At 40.5% G+C, this 24,884-nt stretch overlaps 1 protein-coding gene across 1 annotated transcript in view; it reads right to left on the bottom strand.

Moving 5' to 3' along the window:
- The window catches only part of KHDRBS2 (KH RNA binding domain containing, signal transduction associated 2), a 726,669-nt gene that overhangs the window by 243,625 nt on the left and 458,160 nt on the right, over positions 1-24,884 (bottom strand). The window lies entirely within an intron of this gene.

Raw genomic sequence — 24,884 nt, 5'->3', positions numbered from 1 at the left:
ACACCTATCACAGCCATTTTATATTATAGGGGAAATACATTACTCTACAGTATTTAGTTCCTTAATCTTAGTCAGCATCCCCTATCACTAGCCCCTTGCTTAAGTAGTTAGCTCTTCTATCTGCTGGTAATGGCAATAAGAGTCTAATGCAGTTGCTGGCTTTCTGACAGTAGAACTGTGGGACAGTTAATTACTGTTCCATAACAGACAAGATTATTGAATTTCAGCTCTTCATTTTTTCCATCCTTCAAGAAACAACTAATCTGAAGAATAATCATACTGACTGACATAGAAGGATCTGCAGTGGAAAATGCAGTGGTAACTACCAGCATTCAGATGCTTGAATGACCAGGACATATTAAAGTGACACTTCTTTTTGCTAAATTAAAAAGAAAGAAAAACCTCATTGTTGCTTTATACACAATTATTTCTCCCTTTACTGGATGAGTTCCACTAGCCAGCATGTGAAAGGAATGGACTAAGGAGGACTTGGCTTATTCTATGTGCTTCACCACATTCTTTCAAAATATCTTTCAGGGAAGAAGACAGTCAGCTGATAACCATATTCTTGAGAACTTGGATCCTAGGTTGTCTAAAGGCATACAGAGGATTTTTACTTCTTTATATAGAAGTGCAGTGGTTATAATCTAGTTTTAAATTTTTACTGAAATGGGTTATAATAAAAACTACTAATAGAATTTCAGGTTAGAAAGAGAAAACATAATAACGTTAAAATAATCGCCACACTGGTAGCATAAACTTAATCCACAATAAACTACCCTATACAAAATAATGCCTGGCATGTCATACCAAGCCCAAAATACATTACAACAATACATGCTCTGATTCCATTGGCTGGGATGCAACCTTATGGATCTGGAACAGGGATTACTACAGTTACAATACAATCCCAAAACTATTGTTACTTAAATCTACAGAGATGCACTCAGACCTTATTCCGACATGATACAATTTCAACCCCAGGACAAGAGAAACAGAATCCTTCTGCTTGTCACCTATGGTCCCCAGCTTGAACACTTTTGGACACATCATTCAAGACCTCTTATCCTCCTAGAAAATGGCAACCATCTGAAGGTAGCAATGGGGGCAAACCTGTCCTGGCTCACAGACAGTCCTTCAACCTCAAACTGTGTCACTTTAGCAACAGGCTGCCTAACTCCCATTCTCACCAAGGCACCAGGCCTTGCAATAGACCCAGATGCCACCTGTACCCCATCATCAACACAAACCATATCACTGGACCAAATAACACATATTTGTTACCTATGATTTATTTTATCTGTAACCCTACCAACATCATATATGCAATCATCTGCTTACAGTGGCCCTCTGTTATCTACGCTGGCCTGATGGAATGATCCCTACATGCAAGAATGAATAAGTACTGATATGACATCAGTACTGAAAGGACATAAAAGCCTGTGGCAGAATACTTTAACCTCTTTGGATATTCCATCACTGACCTCAGTGTAGCTGTTCTTAGAAAAACTTCGAAAACTAACTTGAACTGAAAATTGCAGAACAAGAATTTATCCACAGACCGGATTGTGTTAAGTATAGTTTAAACAGGAACTATGGATTATCCCATTACCTGAATTAGCTTTTATAACCCAAATGTCTCTATGGGTTTATTGCTGTTTCCTTTTTTCCATATTGCTTTCCTTCCCATTTCACGTCCTTCCCTTCCTTTTCTTCCTCCCTTTTGCATTCTAATCACACTCTCCATTTTATACATGGCTCTCTGCATGTCCTTTCACAGCATCTGCTGAAGTAAGTTTAAGTTTATGAAAACTTATGCTATACATCTCTGACTTAGTTAGTCTATGGGCGCATCTACATGTGCCTCTTTTAAGCAGGCTTAGCCAGAAATCACCATATATAAGACGCATGAAGGGCACATGTCTATACATGTAAAATGGTGATTTAAAGCTATGTGAGCCTAAATTGGATACCTGCAAATACCTAAGTCACATTAGTTCACATGTGGACATGCTAATGCGCATTAGCAGTGTGTGCGTCAATGCATACACACTGTGTTAAGGCACATTAGTGCATCTGCATGTGCACTAATGAGACTTAGCTATTCATGCCCAAATGTGGCTTAACGTGCATTAATCACCTAATGCGCCTTGATCACATTATTGTGCCTTAACCAAAGGCACATTAAATTTAGGCACGTGTAAAAACACATGTAGACATGCCCTATAAGGTGCATGTCTACCCTGACCCCTGCCTGATTTCAGACTAACACAGCTAACTATTTCTCTCTTCCTTGATTATGCTTTTAGTAGTGTTAAGGAAAGATATGCTCATGGATCAGCCTGTCATGTAAAGCATGGTAGGACAACTACAAGTTGCACTAAATAAGTAAGATTTATAGACACAACCAAAGAAGCACCATGTACTGCATCTACTGTTTGTTTCACATTCATAGTATGAACAATTAATTCCAGGACAACAACCTGGACAACTGAGTTTCTAGAATAATGCTGAGGGATCCCAAGCACAAATATTAATTCATGTTATATAAGAGATAAGGAGGTTTGGGAAGGAAAAATGTAAACATGTAATGAAGAACAGAGGCTGGAGTATTTTGGGCTACTGCCTAAATATCTGTTCCTCAAGGCAGGTCTATTATAAATCGCTACTGCCTAAATATCTGTTCCTCAAGGCAGGGCTATTTTAAATCTTTGCTTAGAAGAAAAATTCCTTACGCAAATTAGTGTTATTTTGCAGCTATTCCTCATTTACATCTGACCACCACTGAATATTTGTATTTGAATTTCCCCCATTAAGGAGAACCAGGTAAAGGACAGTTGTGACACCTAACATATGTAAAAACTTATATCATTTTGTGGCTCAATACCGTTAACTGATCAATATGTTATTTATATTGCTTGCCCAGACACAATAAGGATGGAACATACTGTTACAATGGCAATAGACATACTTATATGAATATATGTGTATAGCAACAATTTAGGGAAGGATATCCTGAAAGAGAGAGATTTCATTTTAAATATTATAAAGTCTACACAACTCACTTATCACACATGCCCTTTACAAAGCATAATAAAATTGTAATCTTCTAAACCTGAAGTCTGGAATTTTCAATGGCAATGCTTACCTTCAACTCCTTCATTAAACAGGAATGTAACACTGAATTAATCTTTCATAACTACTACATGAGTCTAGCAAGAGATGGAGTATCCTTCTGAATATTTAATTGTAGCTGAGTTCAGAGCCCAGCATTTGAGGCAAAATTATGCTGCTGATGCTTCAGATATACCCAATCCCAAGAGTTAACAGAAGATGTTGCAAGACATACCTGTACTGAACAAAGAATAATGAGGTAGTTACCTACTCTATATTGAGTATTTCAAAAAAGGTTGCCCTTATTAAAATAGACTCATATGTAATTGTTCTTTATGATCTGATTTTCATTAATTAGGAAACTGAGTCTTTGATAATATTTCACTTATAGCTTTTGCTTTCAAATCCATGTTGTTTATGTTTTTAAAACCCTGTTTTATAGAAATGGATTTTCTGGCTTACAGTGGTGCTTTATGCTTTAAGTTAGAAATGATAGCCTACATGTGCAAATAAAAAGGCCTAAAGGTAAACCCTCTGAATCCAGGCTTAAGCTCTTAGACAGTGGCCTTGACTTTCATAAGTGCTTAGTATTTACAGTTTCCAATACAGTCAACAGTGCCCAGTATTTCTTTAAATCAAGCCCCTCATTTACATGCCTATATATGACTTAAGCTGCCCATTTTCATCAGAAAGTTTTGAAATATTTGACCACTGACTTTAGCATTCACTTACAGAGAGCATAACAAAGTTCGCTATTATCACAATCATTTCTTACTTAATACCACCTCACAGCTAACATTAGGTGAACTAATTTGAGTTAAATAGGAACAAATTCAAGCTCATACCAAAAACACCAACCCAAATTTTTTTGTACTTTCTTTTTTTTGTTTTTTTTTAAAAAGATAATTTTACTACCAGAGTAAGTGTTGCAGCAGTTGTCTGAGATCAGGGCTGGCTTGGACTTTTAAGATTTATTCACACCGCCGCTGAACCAAGCAATTGAGCACCACAGTGAATATATGGCATGAATGCTCCATGCATCATACTTTAATAATGGAATATGGATGCCCCCTGTATGGTCTTGAGTGCAAGCAAGTGGCTCTCTATTTTGGACATTCTAACTACCGTGCCCCCACAACTTCTCTGTGGGTGGCTACATCACGTCTTTGGAGGGTAGCAGGCAAGAGGCAAGTATGCAATGCTCCACTGAAGTGCTCCCTGGAATAGCACACAGGCTGAAAAAATATGCCCAATTTGGTTTGTACCTGACAAGGTATCATGTTTAGAATGCAGTTAACTTAGCAAAACATTACATGCAGTCTAGCCCAACTTGCAATTAAAAATGATTTGTAATGAATCTTATGTTATTCTACAACCAAACACCTTCTGATTAATATCTTCTAGTAAGCTGGTAACTTTTCTGTGCCTTGCCATTGCACTCGAAAAAAAATCAAGACTAAAATAATAGTTTGCATAGGGATTTTTCTTTATTATACTCAAAATGCTTCAAATGTGAGTCAAAATCAATAGCCTACTTTTTACAGCAGGCCTAAGTACAAAGGTTTCAGATAGTTTCCATGAGAGGCTTTGCAATCTAGTGGTTAAAGATATGAAGGCAGTACAATAAAAAAAAAAATCAGATCTGAATGTGAAGAGGCTGTCACTTCTTCACAATAAACTAAACACCTGCAGAACCAAGAATAGATATCTAGTCTCACATTTCCAAAAAACATTGGCCTCTGCTAAGCTATTTAAAAAGCTCTCTCAGCTGCAGAAAGTTTTTTTTCAAAGCTGACTGCAGACAACAAAAAGAAACACAGTTATGTATATATACTGAGGGCTCAGTTCTGTGCTTCTCTGCTACTAAGCTCACACAAGTAGAGACTAGAAAGAGATTGAACTACACTGCATTGGCTGTGCTTGTTCTCACCCATGATTTACTAAAAAAGCTGTCAGTATAAGTTAAAACAGCTTTGAGGCTCCAAAGCTGTTGAGCTTTGATAGCTGCAGGAGTTCAGTGAAGTCTTGACTTTAAGTCCCGCCACTGTTGTTTGATGGCTCTTGTATTTGTATGACACAATTTGAGGCATGTGTATATCTGCAAAGGACAATACAGTGCTGTGAAAAAAGATACGTATCCTACAATACATTACTTTTCAGCAGGGATAAGTATCTAAGATGGAACATGATGTTATTCTAGGCTACTGTCTATGTCTGAACTACCTTGTTTAGAAGTAACTTGGCTATGTCTATGGGGCACTGTCACACTGTGCAACATATCTTGGAGTAGACTGTTATTCACTATCTCAGGGCTTCACTGTTTGGGAGCACTTTGCTATTCAATTATTGCAATGAATGTTGCAGAACAGGTAGCGAAGGAAAATCAATGCTACTTTGATTTTTTTTTTTCATACCTCAACCCTAACCAAAATGGAGAGACCCGTAATTGAAGTAGGTTGTTTCTTACGGGATCTGCAGCCTAACTCCAGTCTGTCTTGAGAGGTTCTAATATGTATCCTAAGCTTTGAGTACTTTTACAAACATTACCAGATCCCTGAATATTTTCAGGCACACTTTGCTGACTGCTAGTACTTGGAGTCACCAGCACCTTACATGCTAATTTGTAATGACTGCCCATTGACTACCCACCCCAGCTTCACATAACACATGAAATAAATGGGCATTGTGTGTTGCAGAGCATAAATGTGTCATTAGAACTAGATTTCATTTTCACATGGCAAGCAGGAAAGAAATTAGAATGGGAAATGGTAAAAAGGCTGTGGAAGAACGAATCCCTTTTTTATCAGAATTTTCTCTCTCTCTCTGCAATTGTTTCTTTTGCAAGAAGACCAATAAGGCTATTTTGAATCAGTACTATTTTGAATCAATACAAACAGTAACTGGGCAGTCAAGCTTCACATTTTATGTCTTTAATAACTGAAAGTTCAGAATATAATATCTGATTCCTTTTCCGTTGAGGGTTTAACCAGTAAAACAATTCACACAAAGTTCGGCAGAACTGTTGGAGCTGACTTTAGCCCTTCTTGCCTGAATATCTGATGTGGGTAACATATGCTTTTAACAATAAGAAGAGAAGCCCAAACTAGACAGCTGTTTTGATGTCCCCAGATAAGACGTATGCTCTTTGAACCCATGTTTAATATATATGAATTGTCTCTTAGTTACCTACATTCATGCTCATCTGTTAGTATGGCATTCTGCCCATTCATAGACTGGTCTGATTATTTCACTAGATCATAGGTGCCAGGTAATGATGGGTTTAAATGGGCAGCCTGCAGTACACCACAAGTGACATTTCTTCTGCCAAAAAGTCCTCCGTGACTGCAATATCACATTAGTGCCACATGCCTCTTGATATTTTCCCATGCATGCTGGTATTTCTGTAAGGTCATTTTGTGGGCATGTAGTCTCATGGCAGACAGTAACCCCAATAAAGATTTAAAATAATAACTATAACCCCATCTGAGTCAGAACAGCGGGTTGGGAAAGTGGGGAAATCAACAGCTTGGTAAGCCCCACAGTCATAAATATTGTCCTTTTCACATGAAGCACAAGCAAAACAATAGTAGTTTTTTACCTGCTCAATGCCTGTCTAAAATATCGTGTAACAACATTAAAGGACACAGCATATAAAACAGATGATACATTTCTCAGTAACAATCAGAATATGTTGTGACCAATATAGGCTTGTGCCTATGAATGCCTATGGGCAGAATGCAAGCAGACATAAGCCAGAGCCATGAACACTTGCCTTTGAGGTTAGTTGTCAGCTGGGGATCTGTCAGCTTGCCATAGACAGCATTAACCCAAGCGTGGATGTCATTTTTCTCTCTGAGCATGCACAATTAAATCTGCCTAGCATCATCACCATGGGGTACCTTTATTTCCAAGTGCAGGGAAGAGAGGTATATCATGCTTATCAGCAATTGGAGAGAAGTTGATAATACCCATAGTGCAGATGGCATGTGATCATTACCATGAACTTTGGTCCAGTGATAGTAGGGATAAGCAAACTGGGTCTCAATGATTATTCCTATTCACAATAATTATTATTTATACTACCGAGTGCCTCTCAAAACAGATGAGAAGATTATTCCAGTTTGTATAGAATTTGTACTGTAGTAAATATTAAGTTCTGCTGTCTGTTATCTGTTCCTGGTAATGAAGCTCCTATTTCACAGAATTTACACTAAAATCATATGAAAACCCTTCAGCAACATAAATCAAATTCCATTTATTTGGCTCAGCTTTGCTTCATCCCTACCCTTGTTCTTTTCACTCATTCAAAGTCCCAAAGTAACACCTCACCTTAAGTCAGTCTTTTAGGGCCTTGATACAATGGTCCACAATACTTATTCCTAAAGTTTATGATGCCTTCTGCATTAGCCAGATGGCCTGCTTAGCACTGCTGTATTCAGTTCTGGATTACATGCAAGAAGAAATATGTACCTAAACCTACTAGATCTTGGCTCCAAGAAACTGTATAGTCATATTAGTGTGCTGTTCCACCCAAGCTAACAGATCTTGCTTGTTAGCAGGGGTAATTAACCCAGGTGGAGTGTTGCGCTAATGCAATTATACCGCTTACCATACATAAGCAAGGCAGCATATTTAGAGATAGTTCAGATATCTCTAAACAAGATCATGTTGTGCAATACAGACATCCTAAATGGAAGGGAGAAGGGCAGGGGAGGGCCTGGAATTTGAAAAGCATTGGGGGTGGGCAGGGGAGAGGATGGTAAAGTGCATCATCACTATAAAAACAATACATATTTTTTCTCCAGTTAAAAATAAACTAGAAGCTTTAATAATAAGATAGGGGCCTAGGGCTGTATTATTCAGTTTAAGATTGAAGCAAAAAGAAATATTTCATTGGAATCAGGTTAAAACAGTTTGTGGGGCTGTGAAATAGGAGTTTCATTACCAGGAACAGATAACAGACAGCAAAATTTAAGAACAAAGGATAGTTTGATTGGTGGAACATAGAGGCCATTAAAAAGAACAGAGGGTCATTAACACTTGCTGAATGAAGAGTTTAGAAGGGACCAGGTAGATTATAATAAACCATGAAGTCAAGTGGCTGCCTCAGCACTTCTTAACTAGAAATGCTGCTGCCCCTTCCAGGCAGTTGGTTTTAAACTTTGGGTATATCAGGAATCAACAAGGGGTGTAAGTGCTCCAGTGTACCCCTGTTGGATCTATGCCTGGTAAAGTTTATCTCTGGTATGCTGCTCTCCAAATGATTGTAGAAAGGAGGCCCAGGATGATGTCACTATGTTAGTTTAATAGATTTTAAGGCTAGAGTGATTTTCAAGACATAATATGGGCCACAAAAGTATTCATCCATTAATACGTGTGTCAAACCAACTAACAGTTTTCTTCAACTAGAGTGTGCATCTCAATGACATTCAGTCTTCATTTTAAAGATTTCAGATTATAGAGACTTTATGATATCTTTTGATTACCTATTCCAACAGTTAATTACTCTTGCTCTTAAAAATGTGAACCTCATTTCCATGAGTACCTTTAGCTTATGGAGCAAAGAGAAAACTTGGCATTTGAGAAGAAATAAGAGTGGGAGGAGAGAGAGTGAAATGCATACATTTTATGGCTAGGAGGGATAACTGAGATCATTTTGTCTAACCTCCTATATAGACTACCGAATTTAACTCCTATATCGACTAGTGAATGCAATAATTCCTGCATTGAAATAAATTACGAGGAGAGACTGGAGAACCTGGACCTTTTCAGCGTCTGCAACAGAAGGTTGAGAGGCGACCTTGTGGCTGCCTATAAGTTCATCACGGGGGCACAGAAGGGAATTGGTGAGGCTTTATTCACCAAGGTGCCCCCGGGGGTTACAAGAAATAATGGCCACAAGCTAGCAGAGAGCAGATTTAGACTGGACATTAGGAAGAACTTCTTCACAGTTAGAGTGGCCAGGGTCTGGGATGGGCTCCCAAGGGAGGGGGGGCTCTCCCCTACCCTGGGGGTCTTCAAGAGGAGGGTGGATATGCATCTAGCTGGGGTCATCTAGCCCCAGCCCTCTTCCCTGCCTATGCAGGGGTTGGACTCGATGATCTATTGAGGTCCCTTCTGACCCTAACATCTATGTGTCTATGAAATTTATTTTGTGACTAAACTACAGCATTTCTGAAATATTTGGAAGTGGCTACTTTAAAGATATAGCCTATGGAGAAGACAGAGTTAAGCAAGGAATGTAGGGTATCATAACATAGCCAACAGAACAGATATCATGCTGCTACAGAGGGAAACAGAGATACAAATAAAGCAGAAGAGAGATGTGACAAAAGGAGCAGTAGGGTGGTAATGATACTTCCCATTTTAAAAAGTGAAAAAAAATGTATCCTGGTTTTCTATTTATTCAGCTGATTGTACAACTGGGTGATGTCATCTATTTACAGACTGTTGTTCATTTTTTAAATATAATGCAGACCAGAACTACTTTTTCCCCACTATTTTTTATTTATTCCTTACAGAAAACCATTTCTTTAGTCAGCTTTTTCAGATACACTTCTATTAATATGTTCAGTGATAACTTGATTGTGACAGGAATTTATTTTAAATATATCAAAACAACAAGCCACAAAACAAGCCATGCATAATCTCTCTCCTCCTTATATTTCATGATCTGTCTTTCTTATGATGAGCATAAAGAACTAAATAATTTTGGGGCTCTTTAAAATACCATTAGGTGCCTATATGTATCTTTACTTACTTAAAATAATGTTGTTAATCTGACCCCAGGTCATGTATAATGTTTAAAATAGTTTCCATTAGGGCTGTGTGAAGCTTCGGTGCTGATTTGATTCAGAGTAGATTCGGCCCGATTTGGCAGCCAAATCTCCAAATCTGAATCGAATTAGGAGACCAATAAAAAGGACCAAATAGATTTAAAGTTCTCTGAATTGGTTTGGAAAATATTCGGAGAGCTTTGGAGATTCAGGCAGTCCCCACTCACTGAGGCAGGGAGCTGAACTCGGACTTTGTGCTGGTAAGTGGGAGGCAGGGTGGGACTGGAGGAGGGGGGAGGGGACCATGGGGGGACTCCCACCAGGCCCCATCCTATGCCTGCTCCCCCAGGCAACCTGAGTGCCCCCTGACCCATGCCCACTCTCCCAGCCACATCACTGGTTTCCCTGTCTGGCCCCAGTGTCCCAGTGCTTTAAAAAAAGCCCCACACTCACCAGCTCCTGCCAGGTTGGGGAGTGATCCCTGCTGCCTCCCACTGCCCCGCACTACATGGGGGGCTCTGCTACCAGCTCCCATCCCCTGCCTGCTCTCCCAGCCCCATCAATTACTGTCCGGCCCGGCCCAGCTCCAGCTCCTGGTTCTTAAAAAATCTAAAAAAAGAAGCCCCACACTCATCGGCTGCTGCAGCAGCCATCAGGACTTCTGCAGGTTTGTGGTAGAGCCTCCCATGCAGCTCGGGGCAGTGGGATGCAACAGGGATTGGTCCCCCACCAGACAGGAGCTGGTGAGTGTGAGACTTTTTATTTATTTTATTTTTTGAAGAGTCAGGATGCTGGGGCTGGGCAGGGCAGCCATGTTGGGGGGCCCTGGGAAAGTAGGCAGGGGATGGAGAATTGTGGCAGAGCCCCCCAAACAGCATGGGGCAGTGGGGGCAGTGAGGATTAGCCCTCTGCCTGGCAGCAGCCGATGAATGCAGGGCTTTTTTTTCCTCTTTTTTAAAGAGCCAGGGCATTGGGGCCAGGCGGGGCTGGGAGACCGGCCAGGGAATGGGGCCTGTTGAATCAATTTGGGACAATGATTTGAATCACCAAATTGAATCACTGTCCCCCAAATCAGCTGAATCCAAAGCAAATACCAGCTGCTTTGCACAGGCCTAGTTTCCATGAAAACTGAAAATATCATGTCTGCTACTACTGCTGCTGTACTCTACAATGCTAGTTTGAATGCATTTCCTGTAGTAATTCCATACCCCTTCTTTGGTCAGCAGGTTTAATAACTTTCTTTTTCTACTCTAAATTAAATTAATAGGGGGTAAAGAGTTTTCAAAATAAAGCAAATACTGTTTAGATTAAGGTAATTGATTAATAGGAGTAAATCCCTGGAATGTGCAGCCTCATTACTGGCAATCATTCAATTCAAGGACAATCTGTACCATGACTCATTGATGGGTCTTGAGGTGACTTAAGAATCCAATATTTGAGCCACAGATCCATCTGCAGTCTTTCCACAGGGGAGAGTAGGCCGAAGGCTGGGATTTCTCTCTTTTTTTCTTCCTCCACTCTCTCTGCTTTGAGGGCAAGATGCTTTACCTTGATGCTGGCTGTTGCACCATTGGAATCAGTTAGCAGCCAGCTCCTCCCAGCTCAATGTCAGTGTCCTTTTTCTTTAGGTATGCCTTTGAAGTGTCCTTGTAGCATTTCCTTAAACCACAACTTACCTGGGAGTAAAGTACTTGTTTTGGGAGTCAAGAGCTGGGCATCCATTTTACAAGGAGGATTTTCTTGAGGCATTGTTAGTGATAATCTCTCTAGGCTCTTGAGATGATGATAGTATGTCACATATGTTTCACAACCATAGAGAAGGGTGGATATGACTGCATTGTAGACTTGGTTTTTGGTGACTTTCAGGAGCTTCCAATCAATAAAAACATGCCAAAACAATTTCCTGAAGGAGATATTTGCATACCAGATCCTGTGCTGGATTTCCTCATCAATGTACATCCTCTGAGAGCAGTTGCTACTGAGGTAAGGGTGCTCAACTACCTCCAGGGTATTTCCCTTAGAAGTAATTTGAGGAGGGGGACTACAGTCACGGCCTGGAGCAGGTTGATAGAGCCCTTTAGTCTTCTCAATGTTGAAAGAGTAACCCAAAATTCAGTAGGATTCTGCAGAGATACGGCATGGTCTGGAGGTTTTCCTCAATGTATGCAAGGATGGCACATTCATCAGCATATTGAAGGTAAAGGATAGTTGTTTTGAATACTTTGGTCCTTGAGTGAAACTTTCCAGACTGAAGAGCCCTTCAGCTATTTGGTATTCAGTGTTAATTCTGGAAGCAATGAAATCCTTAATGAGAAACTGGGGTGATAGTTTAACAAACTGAAGCCAACAGAATTGGGGTCATGACTTATTCTTGCTTGACCCAAGTTTGAATGACAAATGAATCTGTTTCTGATCCACTACAAAAATGGTCACATTCATCTGGTTAAGAAGAAGCGTTAGGATAGTGACATGATCAGATATGATCAGATGATAGTCACATGATCAGATAATAGAATGCTGTTCACTGTTCAGTAAAGAGTGGTAAGAAGCTGTTTCTCCAAATATGTATTTTTGGAATTGAACACCATTTTAGTAATACTGTCCTTGTCCTTTAAATTACAAGACGAGACAAATAATTGGAATTTCAACAATAATGTTGCCCTTTTTCCCCCCAACACCACCTTCACATCTGTTGAACAGTAGTAGATGTTGGTTTTTCACAGGTTGGCTTCCCAGTGGAAAATAAATCAGTTACATGAAGTCTGGTATATTTTGAATGTGACTTACTTTATTTACACAGGTATGTCAGTCCTGAAAAATGATAGTCTATATAAGCACTGTTGGGCTCTCTTTGCTTCTAGAAATCTAACCCCAGTGTCTCAGAAACTCAGGCCTATCAAAGACTAAAGTAGAGAACCTACTCTATTGTGCACACAACACTTTTACAGAGAGTGGTGACCCAGCCTAAATACTCTCTCAGGAGCCCAAATTTGCCTGTATGGTGAGGGGAAACTATAGGAAATGACTACTTGACAGCACCATCAAGTGATGCCTGTTGTAGCAATACACAAAAAAAAAAATCTATACTGCAGAAGGTAAAAGTATTTAAAATGTAGTTGGGTCAGCCACTACTATGAAAATTAATTTAATTAAAACCAGAAGAGCAAAAGAAACCAGTGTGGTTAGACAGAAATGTACTGAGTATACGTAAGTAGCACAAGGGCCTGCAAGCCCTGGGATCTGCTGTGGAACCAGTCCAGTGGAGGTAAAATTATGCTGCACACTATTTAATCTTATATTCCTTCTATGTGACGCTGTGATGAGGATAACTTTGAAGCTGTGACCTGTGATTACATTGATACAGTTATAACTGCCTTGGCCTGCAGACAGCCAGAAAAAAATGGTTTTGGCATGTGTGAACGCTTCTGTTCATTTTTTCGGAGTGTTAATGCTGAAATGTAAATACCACAATTTAAATGTCAACCGGTTGAACTATGAATATTCAGTTAATGTCCTCTTCTCACATTCCCATACTGCCTGTCTCACACATTCCAAGATGCCAAGAACCAAAGCTGCTGTAACCATAGTTGTTGTTTAAGTTCCCCTTGACAACATCTATAAAGAACATATGCGTGGTCTATAGAAAAATATGCAGCATGCAAAAAAGTTAATTAATAGACAATAGGAATGGAAAGGGTCTCAAGAGGTCTCATCTATTTCCACTCCAACACAAGATTGAATATACCTAAACCATTCCTGACATATATGTGTCTAACCTGCTTTTAAAATCCTCCAAAGATGGAATTTCTACAACTTCCTGGGTAATCCATTCTAGTTGAATGCACCATCAATCAAAAACAAGAATGCACAATTACTTGGGGGGGGGGGGCACATTTCTCACAAAAAATACACTCTCTTTCCAGTCTCTCAGTTCTAATCCTCAAAGGGAATTTACAAAACACCTTTCACAGAAGACCCTATGAACTTCACTTCATCAACCTCCTGGATACAAGAAATGATGGACTAAATATAGACATTGGATTTATGACACATTATAACCTGCCTAATAGCTGACACCCCAGGTAACCTCTCTACTATTTACCAGATATATTCTTATCACCAGGTCTACATAGCCCTTCCTCCCCTCCACCTCCAACCTGTCTCTCACCCACTGACTGCCTCAATTTACATTTTCACTGACTGGCTTTCTCTCATGCACACTTGCCTCTGGCTTCTTTTCTATTACATCCAGGAAGAGCACAGACCAATTGCAGATATTTCCTCATCCTGACGAATGGTGTTTGTACCTGAAAGCTTGCAAAGAAGAATTATTCCAACTATTTTAGTTGGTCTAATAAAAGATATCAGATTTACCCAAAGAAACTTTTCATTTTAAAATTAGGCATTTGAGTTGAATATCAGTCTAAATAATGCAGGGGTTACCATATTGGTTGCATTATTTTCTTCAGATTTTAATTTTATTAAACCTTGATATAAGTTTTTTCTGCTTTTTAAATTTTAAGGGAAGATGTCATAAAGACTAGGTACAGACATTACACACATTGTGTGATAAGCACACAGAAAGCACTCTTCAGGTGCTCATGGCACAGAGAGTGCTTTAAAAATGGTGGATCCTGCTCTAAGTTAACCCTGGATGGATGAGATATCAGACGAAAGCTCTGTAGGTTAGAGTGCTTTACTGAACATCTGTGCCAGATCCCACTGTGAGTAAAGAAAAGTTGTATTCCTCTGGAATACTATGGGGCTGTGCAGCACCCCACTCCCCGCTTTCTCCCCTCACAGGACACACTCTAGTCTTGGCCAGAGCTCATCTGCCCTGCCCAAGTGCCAGGTCAACCCCATTCCTGGCTGTCACTCTGAGTGTGCTCACACTGCCAGGCCTGGTCTGTGCGCCATGCCTCCTTGGCCTGGGCTTTGTAGAAGACCTTCCCCCTGGTCTGACAGATGTTGTGGATGAGACATGCAGTGATAAAGAGTTGTGTCATGTTTCCCTGTGTCCATCTTGAGATACATACTGAGAGCCTGGCAACGTGCCTTGAGGCAGCCAAAGGTACACACTACTATCATGCAGCACCTGCACAGGCGGGAATTGAAGTGCTCTTTCCAGTGGTCCACCTTTCCCTCATAGAGCTTCATGAATCTGAGCAGGAGGAAGTAGGCTGGGTCCCCTAGGGGGGGAAAAGTGACTGAAGATAAATTTGGGGACCCTAGAAGTGTAGCACTCACTCTCCATCAGCTTGGGTAGTAGGGGGTTGTGGAAGATCTGAGCATCATGGGTTTTTCTTGCCTAGCCAGTGAAGATACGGGTGAAGTGGCCCCCATGGTAAATAACACCCTTCAGGACCATGGAGGAAGGGCCCTTGCAGTTGATGAACACTGGGTAGCCTGGGATGGGCAGAGGATGGGGGTGTGGATGCCATCCATGGGCCCCAAGCAGTTGGGGAAGCCCATGCAGCAGAAATCAGCAACCACTTCCTGTGGGTTGATGAGACGGATGCAGCGGCTAGCCTCTCCAGCTGTGGTCTTGCCCACACTGAACTGGTTGGTGAGATAGTGGTAAATGCTTCATGTGGGGTTAGTCAGCTTCATGTTAGCAATGGCCATAAGCTTCTCTAGAGTGAAAGGTGGCTAAATACTAATGTACTGTCATGCAACATGGGGAACCAGCTGGGTTACAATGTCCATGAGGTGGCCTGGTGCATGCAGAAGGTCTGGGGTCACTGTTCATCCCAGGTGCCCATGATGATCTGCTTCCACCAGTTGCTGCTGGTGTTGAGACCAAAAACCAGCACTTGATGGTCTGGAGGTGGTGCCAGAGCACCCCAGTGGCCATGGCATCCTGGATGGCCTCTTTCTTGTTGGCTATGTGAAAGTCAGTGGCCAGGTCCATGATTCTTGGCAGGCTCAGAATGGGGTGGGTGTCCCTGTGTGGGACTGCCACTTGATGGCTTGTGGTCATGAGCCATTATGCCCTGGTAAACTACTGCCACATCATAGATTTCATAAACGTTAGGGCTGGAAGGGACCTCAAAGTTCATCAAGTCCAGCCCCCTGTCCCTGGGGCAGGAAGTCAGCTAGGGTGAAAGGATCCCAGCAAGATAAGCATCCAAGCGTTTCTTGAATGAGTCCAGAGTAGGTGCCTGCACCACTTCTGGAGGGAGCCTATTCCAGGTCTTGGGGGCTCGGACAGTAAAGAAATGTTTTCTTATGTCCAGCCTAAAATGGCCTTGGAGCAGTTTATGACTATTGGTCCTTGTTCTTCCTTGTGGCGCTCTGGTGAACAGATGTTCTCTCGGGTCATAATGTACACCCCTTATGTACTTATAAGCAGCCATGAGGTCCCCCCTGAGCCTGCGCTTTTCCAGGCTGAATAGTCCCATGGCTCTCATCCTCTCTTCATAAGGCCTAATCTCTTGCCCTCTGATCTTGTGCATGGCTCTTCTCTGGACTCTCTCAAGCTTCTCAACATCCTTGAATTGTGAAGCCCAGAATTGGAAGCAGTACTCCAGCTGTGGCCTCACCAAGGCCGAGTACAGCGGGAGGATGACATCCTCAGATTTACTTGAGAAGCATCTATGGATGCAAGCTAGGGTTTTGTTTGCTTTACCAGCTGTGACATTGCATTGATGGCTCATGTTCATCTTGTGGTCAGTCATGACCCCCAGATCTCTTTCAGCAGTGGTGCTAGCAAGTGTAGCACTGCCAAGCGTATAAGTATGTTGCAGGATTTTTTTGCCTCCAGCATACTTATAAGCTCAGCAGTGTGCCCGAGTGTGACTTGATGGACATCAAGTCCATCTGGGCAAACGTGATGTCCTGCAACATCTGGCGAGTGTTGAGCAAGGCAACCAGCAGTACCCACCACAGCTCCTGGGTCTCCATGCTTGGGTACAGATAGTGGGATGCCATGGTAGGGTACAGGCAGGTCAGGACATGGAGACACATGCAAGTCACAATGGCAGATGCTCACACGTGCCCTGGGGTTCTCCTGAAAACCCAGGCCAGGACTGGTCATGGGGGAGGGTCTGAGATGATGCAGCAGGGGGGTGGGAGTGTGGTGGCCTGTACCCATCAGCCGGTCAGGGCTTACCCATTCAGCTCATCTCAGGAGTCTTTGGCAGCCCAGGGAGCACACAGGACATGCAGGGAAGTGTGGAAGAATACCCCCTACCTGCTGGCCTCAGGAAGTTCAGACATGTTCTGAGCCCCTTCCCCATTTCTCCCTCCTTGAGGGCTTTTAGTACAGTGGGATACTTAAAGTACTTCTGCCTCAGGCTTCTTGAACATCTGTACTTAACTCAAATTTCTAGTTCCCCATTCAGATTGCCACAGAATCACAACAGCTCAAAAAGAAAAAAATAGGCCCTATTTACTGCAAGTTACACAATACCTCAAGTAAAAAAGATGTGAAGTGGGTGGAGGACTTGGGAAGAAAAGTTAGAAAGCAAGGAAGAACTTAAAATAATAGTTGATGGAACAAAATATCATAAACGGCAATTGGAATAAATTAACAAAAGCATTTTTTTCCAAATGTGTAAGTTGAGAAGAAGGTCCATGTAGAAGTGATAGCAGACAGGTGTTCATCATAGGACAAGGAAATAGCCAAACCATAGGTTGCCCTTTGAGAAATAGCATGGAGAGCAAAGGAAGGACAAGAAAGCAATAGGTAAAGAAGAGATTGCAATAAAATAGATTATATCAGGTGCAGATAACAGGAATTCAAAAAATTTTTTTTTCTCTCACTCTATAAATGTATAGATAATGAAGTATTTGGGACTGATGTGTGCCAGATATAGCAGATGCTAGCTTTATTCACATATTTATGCCTTTAAGCTGCTCTAAATGTGTTGCTATTTAAACTCAGGTATATTTATAATGCTTTCACATAATATATGAATAAATAGAAGGATAAACAGAAGTCCCAGAAAACATTCTCTATCATGTCTCCCTCTTTCTTTTTTCTTCTCCAAATGCGTTGCATAGCTGTTTAGGTGCCCTTGCCATCAGTTACAAAATATGATATAAAATTGTTCTAAAAAAAACAGGGCACCAATGTATCCCCTGCCTATCATCAGCATTGCAACTACCAGTCAGTTGAAAGAATTACTTTCTAAAATCATACAGCCTTTCACATAACCTCAAAGCCTCACAGTTACCATGACCTCCCCAGATGCCTTCTCAAGCAGAATGGCTTTACAACAATCTCAAACAATTCCAGATGAAACGAGAAAAGTAAAGTGATTTCCAAAGTTGAAGGGCCTTTAGAGGGAATTTTATACTGATGGAGGACCAGTTCAAGCACCTCTTGTCACCTCAGGAGTGGTAGCAGGCTATGAGGAGAGACATAGGCCATGAGGTAGAACAGCCCTAGGCAATGTAAAGCTTTATGGACCAAAATAAATGTCTTAAGCTTCATTCAGACGGGGAAAAAAAAAAAGAAAAGAAAAAAAAGGAGAAAAAAAAAAGCCCACCTCAAAACCTGAAACACTTTAGTAATGGACTTATATATAGTCCACTTAAATAATAAGCTGAACTTGTTTTGGCTTCAAAATAGACTTAAGGCATCATCCCATATATATGACACTTCATAGCAGTATCCAATCTGGGTGCCAGAAACATGGATTATCAAAGCAAGTTTTATTTCCATGAGAAAACATTGCAATTACTTGACCAGATACAGAAGGAAAACCTACCCCTAGTGAATGTTGATTCTAGGGTATGTTCGTGTGTTCCAGACAGTTTCCATTTTCTTCTAAAATCATTTTCATCTCCAAAGCCCTCCAATTTATTCTCTTTTTCTCAGAAACTGGGTTAATAATGTGTTGCTTATTATTTTTATATAATAGGGTGGAGTATAAACAAAATGGGGAAAAAATCATTTTCATGGTGATAATGATTTCAGTATTGAACATTAAAGCTTCTATATTCACAGGAGATAAACAGATTTTCCACAGGTAAAATAAATCTATATGTTGCTCAATAGTTTTCATCAACTTTCGAGCAGTGTGCTAGGATATACACATGTACATTGGTGATTACAAGGGGACAGTTTACTGAACAGAAAAAATAAACAGTTAAAAGGCAGGAAAGAGAGGTCTAGTGATTAGTTTGCTTGGACAGAACTCAGACTTTATCTGTGAAGTTAAACAAAGGACTTGGGCCCAGATCCCAAAAAGGATCAGCTTTGAAAACCACTCCTCAGCAGCTACCTAAACTCCACGAATGACATTTAAATCCCCCAAGAGCTGGCAATTCGGCTTCTGCACATCACTAAAACTACTTCATTCTTGACAGGGCTCAGCAGCTTGGTGCATAACTCACACATAAGACTAACTAGGATCTAAAAACTATATGTTCTATATCTTCCACCTTCCCAGAGCATACCTACTGACCATCTACAGAATTAATCTCTACATAAAATGCAGTGGTAGGTGCTGAAAAAGAACATCGTGATACCATTCAATTGTATATAGTACCTTAGCAGTTAGAGCCCTTGCCAAGGATGCTCTTTAAACCCCTCCTCTCCAAGGAGATTCAAACACTCACATCTGACTGGGATAGGTCACTGTTTATGGATGCAGTGTAACTGAGGCAGGGTGACCAGGGCAGCAACATTTGGGACAGTGGCAATGCATAGGGGGTGCACTGGGGTACAGCCCCTGTCAGGCAGCTCTTCCCACTTAGATGATGGGGGGGGGGGCAAGCGAGAGTGCCGGTGCCCCGCCGGGAGCACTGGCTGGAATGAAGTGCTGGATGAAGTGGCTGTGCCACTCCCAGAAGTGGCTGTGGCTGCTTCTGGGAAGTCTGTGGCTGCTTTCAGGTGAGTGCAATCAGCCACAGGGGACCCTCCCCCCCTCCAGTTGGTGAGATTGGCCATGGGGGATCCCCCCAGTTGCTGACTAGTCACTGGGGGGGCACATGCCCCCCTGGCTCTGATGGCACCAGTTGCCTATGCTTTGGGAAGAAGAGAGGCCACAAACACAGCCAGTGCCAGCAGCACAGCAGCTGGCACTGCCCCATACACTGCTGCTGCATAGGGTGCAGGGTTATACTTCTGGCTTAACCAGCAGGTTATAGGATTTTTTGCAATGGGAGTAGTATTCGTCCTATTGAACTTATTCCACTTTGCAGAAAAGATTCAGGGTTCATTGAGAAAGATGGAAGGAGCTTTATTCTGTATCTGGTTGTTAAAAAAAAAAGTGGAAGGAGAGAAACCTGGGGTCTAGTCTCCACTCCAAGAACTGTTTATGTATTTTAAAGTTAACCAGTCATTGGATGAAATACATAATATCCTTCTGTCCCTTGCTTCCCTATATATAAAATGCAAATAATAGTACCTGCTAGTACCTGCCTACCTAATGGGTTTTGTGTACAGGAAGGGCTTTGAGGCACTTCACAAAGACCTGGGGGGGGGAAGGGGCGGGGAAGAGGGGAGTATATATGGACCTGAAATGATTCGCAGTACTGCTCACAAAGTACTCTGCATTGCCATGAATTCCTACTGTACCTGGTAAATTTTGCTATTATTGATAGAACAGAAGTTCCACTAACTTATTTCTACAATGTAAAACTGAACATTTTAGAAATGAAACTCTGGCTGGTTATATAACATAAACAATTCAGCAAGTTAATTTCAGAAATAGATACTGATCTCATATGTGCAGAAGATAAACATATTTTTTTCTTTCCCCCTAAAGATAAAGTGGACAAAGCTTGTGTGACACTACAGGAAAGTAACACCAATACAACTCATTAGGATAATGTTCTCTTTTGCATTCCCTTTTATGCTGTTTGCTACTAGTTTTTAAATCTCAGGGGAACTGACATGTAACAAAAGAAACAAACAAACAAACCTATGGCTATTTACTGTTATATTTAACTCAGCAATACTTAGTTCTACTCAAGATATTGTTTGGGCATGAAATTACTGTTATGAATGACTGGCCGCTCTTGGTATCAAATGGTTATCTTTTACTCCTTGTAAAGCCAGATCAGAAAATTCCTAAATGGCAACAAAGTATAATTCATTATACTTTAATCACTTTAAACTTTATTATTTCCAAGAATAATTTATGTTTTAGTTTTAAATGGTGTAGGTTGTAGCCATGTTGGTCTAAGGACATAGGCAGACAAGGTTCTTTGGGAGAATCTGGTATCTTTTATTAGACTTACTTAAATAGTTGGGAATTTCTTTTTTTTAAACCAAAGTTTCAGGTTTAAAAACACTTTGTCAGGCTGAGGAAGCCTCTGCAGTTGGTATGTGCTCTTCCTGGATGGAATGAATAGTCTGTTCATCTTCCTATGTTTCCTAGGCAAACTGAAGGTTTTTTAAGGAAGATTCAGGTGTTTGTTTCCTTTGTCTGCATTTTACATGCTCAATTAATGGGAATATAGTGCAACACTACTGGCAAACTGTTTTATGCCACCAAGTGTACATAGCTGTAGGTTATCAATATCATATTATATATTAAAATTTAGCTTACTGAGCAGGGTCCCTTAGTTATAAAGAACATTGTTCTAGCACAGATTGAGGATAATAATGAGAGATGCAACCTGAGTTGAGAAGTTCATGGGACCCACAAGCTGAAGGTACCAAGGACTGTCAGTTTCTGTTGGCTTTACCAAATCTTATCTAACAGCCCCTTTTATGGGGATAAAAGGGATAGACATTTCTTCCTTAGCGCTCATTCACTACAGCAGTCAATTCCTTACTTTCCTGCTAAGAGCAGTGTTTACAAGTTGCCCCTCAGGATTCTTTACTACTCCAAATACATGATGTCCTGACTATAAACTTCCTCCCACACAAAGATTAAAAAATAATTCTATACAAATTGACCATTGCCAGAAGTTCCTTTCAACAATGCAATAATTTCTCTATGAAAAACGTAGACTTTTATTCTAGTAAGCTACCACCTCTTAAGTCCTTTGTATTCTTGCATCGACAGTGTCTACAAACCATAAGCACTAGCATGTGTCAAATATAAAAGAGCTTTTGAAACAGAAGTAGGTTGACTGATGAGTCACAACTCATAAAAGCCCTTCTGGAACCACTAAAAATGCTAAATCAGACTCCACTCTCCACTGAAATGGTTTCTCTTTCTTTCCCAACGTATTGACAATCTTGACAAACCCACAAATGAACCTTCTTTAATAGTTCTAAAGCAGAACTAGAAGTTTTTTAGAAGCAGAGTTCTAAAAAACTCTTCACATGTGTGTGTCTGAGGAATTGGCCAGCTCTTCAAAGCTTCAATTTCCTTCCTTTGGAAAATTTTCTCTCTGATTCATTCCTCACAGCTAAAGCCCTGACTGTCACTACATTCAGAACCTGGATCAGGCCTTTCACATTACAGATAAATTCAAACACAGAACTCACTAAATGAAGTTACTTCCCTGGCAAAATCCACCTACCTTCGTGTCTACGGTTCTCTACTTCTATCAAAACTTTGCTAGATATGGGAGTCACTTAATCATCCTCACCTGGAAGACAGCTGATCAACTGCAGGTGAGGCTTGGCTAAAATCCGATACTTCAGAGGAATAAAAAGAAGTTTGAGGCCCAGCTAGTAATCCCTATAAAAGACTGCAATTGAAATGATTCATCTCTTGTGATAAATTAAGCACTCACAGAATGTGGGCTGAAGTCAAATTGCAACAGGATCTATACATTTATCACCACACTGTCTTGCATATGTAAATCAAATCTTATTCACATCATCACATTCACCTCTTTAAATGCAAAAATTTAATCTTTGCTGTATTCAAAGCTAAGTTTTTCTTGCCATGACAAGTAACATTTCAGATACACACAGTATAATATACCTTACTAAGAATAGCTTGTTTTTGACTCTCCTTATTTTGACAGAAATCACAGAACACTTTCAGTCATGTTTTCGGAGTTGAGTACAGCAGATGTGCCTCCATCAGTATGTAGCCACAAAAAAGTGAAGCCACAAAAAGCCACATATTCAGAGAAATTTGCACTTGTAAATGCTCTGTAATTGTACATCTCTGCATGTACTTATCCTTTTTTATTTCTGCATGTGAAGTTTGCGACATGCCCATTGTGTGGTACTTTGAAAATCTGAACCTTTTTCTAGTCTTTTCTCACATGCTATACAGTTTACATTTCAACAGCTCCTCATGGAAATAAGTTGTGATTTTTTTTTTCAGTTAGCAGATTAAACAAATGTGAAACAGCATATAATTTGGATTTATTGTAATATTTTTATGGTTACCAAAACTGTATGAAAGATGGAGAAAAAGGCACTAAGGTGTATCCACATGTGAAATGAGTATGAAGCTATCAATTCCAGAGGTGTTTGAGCTGGAGTCCAGTGCTCCCAGGTGCAGCGTCTATATGTACACCTGGAACAGCAGCAATTTGAACCAGGGTAGAGTAGGCCTGGGCTGGCAGAGGTCACAGGGTTTCAAGCCCCAGGCTCTAGGTGGTGGCATTGGGTGGTGGAGGGGCTAGTCGGGGCACAAGGATGCAGAACCTGTTGAGCTGTGTGCCTAACCAGCAGGTAGCCCCTGCACTTTAGCAATCTTATGCCCCAGCCAGCACTTGTCACCACCTACACGTGCATTTTGTCACCATTAATTACTCTGCTGGAAGATGCTATCTTACAGCAAAAATAATTAATTTACTATGCCTTGGTATTGTCTCATGTGTAGACTGTGAAGCTTTATTGTGGAGCGAATTAGTCTACTCTGCAGTAAAGTGCACGTGTAGATGTACCTGCTAAGAAGGTTCTTATACAGTTCAAATGAAAATACAGCATTGTTGGGACATTTCAAAAACAAAATCGATGTTGGTTAGTGTGATGTTTAATGCATAAAGCTTTTCCCTGCCTATTTTGAAAAAACAATAATTTGGCATATGCTATTGACAGCTCAAAGACACATTAACAGAAAGAAGAAAAATCTTAAATTGGCATTTAAGTGTGCTTGGCATTTGTTACTTAATTATATTGTAGTAGTATAAAGAATCCCTAAGCCAGATCAAGTCTCTATTGTATTGTGTGCAGCATTCTACAAATACGTAAAAGACAGACCTTGCCTCAGGGCATTCCTAGTTTAAAAAAATGCAGTAAGAAGAAATGTGTGTGTTCAATAGTGTGTGTTCAGAATGCATTCCTTGCAGTTCTTAAATAGTTTTTTCCCCTGTTTTGTTCCCTAACTGAACATTTATTATACATTGAATTAGAGCATTTAATGGGTGTGTGTGTTTAGCATTTCTCTGCATGGTCAAATATTTTGGTCTTTGACCCCAGTGGGTTCCAGTCTTACAGTGGATATTAGGAACTGTCACCTTATGCAAAAGTTTAGGGATTAATGCTACAATAGCAACAATTGTGAATTCTGTTCAACATACAATATGGGCTGCCAAAAGTTATCTGTTAGAAATACAACAGGTAACTTGGAATATATTACAGCCTATGGGAAATATAATACCAGGAAGATATAGGCATTTGAAAACTCTAATGATATAATCTGATTTTCACAATGAGTTTAAAGAACAATTATGAAAATACTTTTTGCATAAAGGGGATAGTTGTCTTTGTCATGCCTTACTGGAAGTTGATACACTACCTTCACTACACTATAGGCAAAACTGCTGCTTTGTCACATTCTAATTCCCTGTCCCCGGATACTGTATAACTCCATGATTTGAATCGCTTGCTATTTAACAGTGAGTGCTGAGGTGGAAAATTCAATGCATTGCTCTAGTGAAAAACAAGAAAATAGTCTGCCGCTGATATAGCAAGCTGCCTCCTTAAACAGATGTTGGATAATGAATGTCCTAGATTAAGATAACAGAATACTGAAATACTTACTGAATACTTACTTACTGAAACTTAGTATGCAAGATATAAGTAGTGGAAAGACATTTCTCTACTTAAGACACCTTTGTGATTAAAATCACATTTTAAAAATGAGGATAAAGTAATTAATCATCAAACAATCTTAGTGT

The sequence above is a fragment of the Alligator sinensis genome, unplaced genomic scaffold, assembly GCF_000455745.1.
Source record: "Alligator sinensis unplaced genomic scaffold, ASM45574v1 scaffold482_1, whole genome shotgun sequence".
Taxonomy (NCBI): Eukaryota; Metazoa; Chordata; order Crocodylia; family Alligatoridae; genus Alligator; species Alligator sinensis.
This window is presented reverse-complemented; position numbering and strand designations above follow the sequence as displayed.